At 40.1% G+C, this 5,435-nt stretch overlaps 2 pseudogenes; both read left to right on the forward strand.

Annotated features, from left to right (window-relative positions):
* Positions 1–985: 985 nt before the first annotated feature.
* LOC136329757 (pre-rRNA 2'-O-ribose RNA methyltransferase FTSJ3 pseudogene) lies at positions 986–2,477 on the forward strand (annotated as a pseudogene).
* A 62-nt stretch (positions 2,478–2,539) lies between these two features.
* On the forward strand, positions 2,540–3,639 carry LOC136329758 (pre-rRNA 2'-O-ribose RNA methyltransferase FTSJ3 pseudogene; annotated as a pseudogene).
* The last annotated feature ends 1,796 nt before the right edge of the window (positions 3,640–5,435 follow it).

The following is a 5,435-nucleotide window of genomic DNA, read 5'->3' on the forward strand; positions in this document are numbered from 1 at the left end:
TACATGTTTCTAAAGAATATTCAAATGGCCAGTAGGTACATTAAAAAATTAGTATCATTAAACAGGAAAATGAAAATCAAAACCACAATGAGTATCACCTCAGACCTTTAAGAATGGCTACTATCAAAAAGATAAGACATAAGTGATGGTGAGAATGTGGAGAAAAGGGAAACTTTGTATATTATTGGTAGGAATATAAATTGGTACTTCCATGGAAAATATTATAGAGTTTCCTTTAAAAAATGGGGAAAAAAGAACTACCACATGATCCAGAAATTTTATTTCTGATACTTATTCAAAGGAAATAAAATCATTATCCCAAAGAGATATCTACACCACCATGTTCATTGTAGCATTATTTACAAAAGCCAAGTCATGGAAACAACCTAACTGCTCATCAGGGATGAATAATTACAAAAATGTGGTACATATACATAATAAAATATTGAACCATAAAAAATATCCTGCCATTTGCATCAATATGGATACATTTCTAGGGTATTATATAAGTAAAATAAGTCATACAAAAAGAGATAAATACTGTATAATATCATATGTGAATCTAAAATAAAACTCATAGAAATAGAAGAGATTGGTGATTTTCAGAGGCAAGAGTGAGGATGGGAGAAATTAGGTGACAGCAATCAAAAAGTATTAACACAGAAGAAAGCGAGTTCTGAAGAGGTAATGTACAACATGGTGACTGTAAACAGTACTCTTGTATATTTGAAAGTTGTTAAGAGAATAGATCTTAAAGTTTCTCATCACAGGAAAACAAAGTTGTGAGGTATGCAAAGTGACAATAAATAACAAGATAGGAGGGGTTTACAAGAGGTCTGGAGCTTTGGAAGGGGATGATGGGGGAACAGAACTCCTAACTGCTGCACTCCAGAAACGGTTTTAATTTAAGTAATCTACTCTCTTGATCCCAATTTCTAACTTATAAGTCTTGATGACAGAGTAGTAAAGAAGATTTTATGAGGCCATGTTCCAAATGGAGGAAAACTTGAAACTGAAGAATCAAGTGGCACAAGTAGAAGTGGAAATTGAGTGACACTACCCAGTTTTACCATAGGAGGAAAAAGGCAGACAGAAGAATCACCAGGACAAGTTCTACCACTTGGTGAAAGATATCAGTTATCATTCTGCTCTGCTTTCAAGTTGCTTTCAGTTCCTGCAGAAATCCCAGCCTTCTTAAACCTGTGTGCTGTGCCAGGGGCATAGCTGTAGGTGGCTGCTAAGCTTAAACTTGTGTCAAGTTTTATGGGGGGTGGACTTGTTTCCAATGAGACTTCTTCTCAATTTGGTGACATTTTAGAGGACATCACTACACAATACTGTAGGCAGGCCTTGAGGAAGAAGCTGAAGACCTGAAAAATTGATATTGGAGTCCTCAAAGTCGGAACCAATTGGATACATGATTTTTACTCACAAACCCATTTGACACTGATGGCTCTGCTTTTGGTTTGTGATTTTCTAGCCCATAGGGGTTGCTATATCACAAAGGTTTTCTGCTCCTGTGACTATCAGACAACTATGGTTCTTCAAGTACCTTTTCCACCATATCCAGGCCACCAAGTCCCAAGCCTCTCTCCATGAACTTGCAAACATCTTTGCAGTCAGCCAGGGATTCCTATATCCTGAGAAGATTGACGATAAATTCTTTGAACCCAAATTTGCTTTCAAGGAGGTCAACTTCCTTGTTCAAACCAAGACTGTTAGTTGGTGACTAAAGAACCAAAGGCTGAAGGCTATGCTGAAGGCAACCACACTGTCTATCATTATACTTCAGTCACTGACTTTCTCTGAGCTGTCAACTCTATTGACTTTCTCTCCAAAGCATCAAAATCTCACCAGATGATGAAGAATTGGCACAGCATGCAACTAACACTCAGGACATACAGATGTGTTGTCATAATATCAATGTGCTAGGATGAAAGGAGCTGAGGTCTCTATTGAATTGGAGAATGAAACATCCTCAATATGTGGCCAAGAAGCAGAAAGAGCAAGCATAAGCTCTTGATATTAGTGTGAACTAAGGAGAAGAAGAGAGAAGAGGAAGAAGGTGATGAAGAGAAGTTCAAAAGTTGGGACCCTAGGGCAGCTCTGTAAGAAGGAGGAACAATGAAACCCTGGCAGAGACAAAGACCCAGGAGGTGAAAGAATTAAAGAGGAAGAAAAAAAAGTTTCTGCATGAGCAGAAAAAGCAGCAGGAGCATGATGAGCTGAGGATAAATCTTCATGAGATTTCCATTGCAGTTGAGAGGTAGACTGGCATGTTTTCCTGTACACTATCTGAGGTCACCAGTTGTGAGAGGATTAACAAGGGGATATGGTGCTTCAGACATATTTCTGTCCTATCTGCCAAGAAATGACCTCTATGTGTCAGATGTTGAGGAGGATTATGATGCATCTTTGGATAGTGTCTGGATCCAGAAGAGCTGGCAGAAGCCAGAAGGGATAAGTCTAAACTTTAGACTTTAAAGCAGGGGTCCTCAAACTTTTTACACAGGGGGCCAGTTCACTGTCCCTCAGACCGATGGAGGGCCAGACTATAAAAAAAACTATGAACAAATCCTTATGCACACTACACATATCTTAAAGTAAAAAAAACAAAACAGGAACAAATACAATATTTAAAATAAAGAAGAAGTAAATTTAAATCAACAAACTGACCAGCATTTCAATAGGAACTATGCTCCTCTCACTGATCACCAATGAAAGAGGTGCCTCTTCTGGAAGTGCAGCAGGGGCGGATAAATGGCCTCAGGGGGCCACATGTGGCCCACAGGCCATAGTTTGGGGACCCTGCTTTAAAGGATTAAGAGCATGATAGCAGCAGCAGTGAGGATGGAAAAAGCTTGGAACCAGGCCATGGTAAGAAGTGAAGCTCTGGGCCTAAATCAGATAGTGATGAGTTTAATATATCATAGTGCCTATTGAGGACCCAGAGAAACATCAGATACTGGACCCTAAGGCCTTGTCTTAGGTGCTATTATTTCCTCTTTCAAAATGGCCAAGAAAGACATCACAGATAATTCCATCAGCTAGTAGACATTTAATGAGAATGAGGAGGTAGTTTACAAAGTGGTTTGTGCAGGAGGAAAAGAAGCACAGGATACAACAATTGTCTATTGACAAGAGGGAAGTAGATCATTACTGGAAATGCAGGTGAGAAAATAGTTTGCATTCCATCAGGAAAGTGCCATAGGCTATTGCCAGGAAAAAAAAACTGAGGATACTGAAGAAATTGGAGCAAATCAAGAAGGCAGAAGCTGTGGTGAAGATGGTAGACATCTCAGAATAAGGAGTGGCACAAAAGGCTGGGCTTGCCAAGTCACCTAAGTTATAGCCAAAAATGGAGTGGGCTGCAGAGTGTGCCAGCCAGCTGGAGTCGCAGGTCATTTCAAGGAGGTGGACTCAAGGATGAAGAGGACAGTGATGAAACTAGCAGAAGAAAATAATATACAGAAGTGGGCAGAGCCACCAGGGCCTCTCAGAGGGCAGTATATGGACAAGGAAAAGCAATTGAGAGCATCTTACACCTGCCTCCATGGCACCAGCCCTATCCTTGCCTGCATCATAGTCATCTGGAAAGACAATGAGGTGGGAAACCTGGAACTCTCATGGCGGTCCTGAGCAGTGAGCACATCCTCTGCCTGAAGGAAAGTCTCCTGTTAAAGCACTGCCAAAATGTCCTGTTGGTGTTATAACAAGCCCCACAATCCTCCCATGAAGAATGCCAGGTACTAGATGAAAAATACCTTTCTTTAAATCACAAGGGGAAATTGAGTGTTGGGATGACATTCATTCTAGTTTATTCCTGGTCAAGTGGGCCTCTCAAGTCTTCCCCCATCCTCTTTCATTATCATTTGAATAAAATCATAATGATAGCTCTTCTCTGACAGTTTAGTTACCTTTAAGAAAAGAAAAGAAAACAAATGCAACTATGTGATGTGAGGGATGGTAACTAGACTTATTGTGGTGATCATTAGCAGTTTATACATACAGTATATCAAATCATTATGTTTTATACTTTAAAATTATACCTAAAAATTTATATGTATATATTAATAAACTAGAAAAAAATTAAAACCTAAATAAATAAATAAAAAGAAAGTAATTGGAGAGAGATTTGAACAAGATATTTTACCAAAGAAGATACATGGAAGAAACAGTACATAAAAAGAAATGTCTAATATCATTAGTTATTAGGGAAATGCATATTAAAACAGTAAGGTATTTTTCCCGCCGAGGAAGAAGAAAGGGGCGTAGCCACCAAGTGTGGATAAGCAAAAGCTTTATTGAGTACAGCGCTCCTCGGATGAGATTCACTGGCCCAGGAGATGGAAGTCAGGAAAACCACATGGAGAAAACCATGTGGGGGAAATTTAAAGGGTCGTTAGGGTTGTTGAGCTAATATGACATGGCGAAATTTCATTGGGTGACAGACAATAGCTCTTTTCCAAGGGACTCGGGGGAAGTTTCTTTTGGTGTGTACCTGGGTGTGGGCGTTCTAGCCAAAGTTCCCGGGTCTGGGTTCCTCACATGACCTTCCCCCATTGCTGACCACCTTACAAAAACCACAATGAGACATTACTGCATACATATTAGATAAGCTTTTTAAAAAAGATAACTGCCAATTACTGCCAGTGAGGGTATAAAGCAAAGAAAACATTATAACTAAAATAGGCTAAACTCAAAAGACTTTTATATATTTGTTGGTTAAATAAGTTTGTAAAATATAATTTTTATGTTTGCTCACTTATAGTTTGCATTGAGGGCTGGGCAGTGCCAGGTATATGTGAGTCTGTGAAACTGCAAATTACCTTCCTGCTTAGGAAGGAACATTGTTTTGCTAATGTTTGCTGGAGGAGATGTTTTAAAGCCAGAAAGTTGTTGTTGTTGTTGTTGTTTTTTTACAGAAACAGAGAGAGAGTCAGAGAGAGGGATAGATAGGGACAGACAGGAATGCAGAGAGATGAGAAGCATCAATCATCAGTTTTTCGTTGCAACACCTTAGTTGTTTATTGATTGCTTTCTCATATGTGCCTTGACCGTGGGGCTACAGCAGACTGAGTAACCCCTTACTCAAGCCAGCAACCTTGGGTCCAAGCTGGTGAGCTTTGCTCAAACCAGACGAACCCGCGCTTAAGCTAGCGACCTTGGAATCTTGAACCTGGGTCCTCCACATCCCAGTCCGATACTCTATCCACTGTGCCACTGCCTGATCAGGTGTAAAGCCAGAAAGTTTTGAAAAGAGCAGAGAGAAGGAGGAGAACAGAGAGAGAAGCCATGCTTGCAGAGTGACAGCAGAGAGAATGCAGAGTGCTGAAGAAGAAACCATGCACAGAGAGAGAGAAGGTGTGCAGATGGGGAACCAGAGCTGAGGAGCTTTTATGAGCTCTGCTGAGACTGGTGGGGCCTTTGATTCT

The sequence above is a fragment of the Saccopteryx bilineata genome, chromosome 3 (assembly GCF_036850765.1).
Source record: "Saccopteryx bilineata isolate mSacBil1 chromosome 3, mSacBil1_pri_phased_curated, whole genome shotgun sequence".
Classification (NCBI taxonomy): domain Eukaryota; kingdom Metazoa; phylum Chordata; class Mammalia; order Chiroptera; family Emballonuridae; genus Saccopteryx; species Saccopteryx bilineata.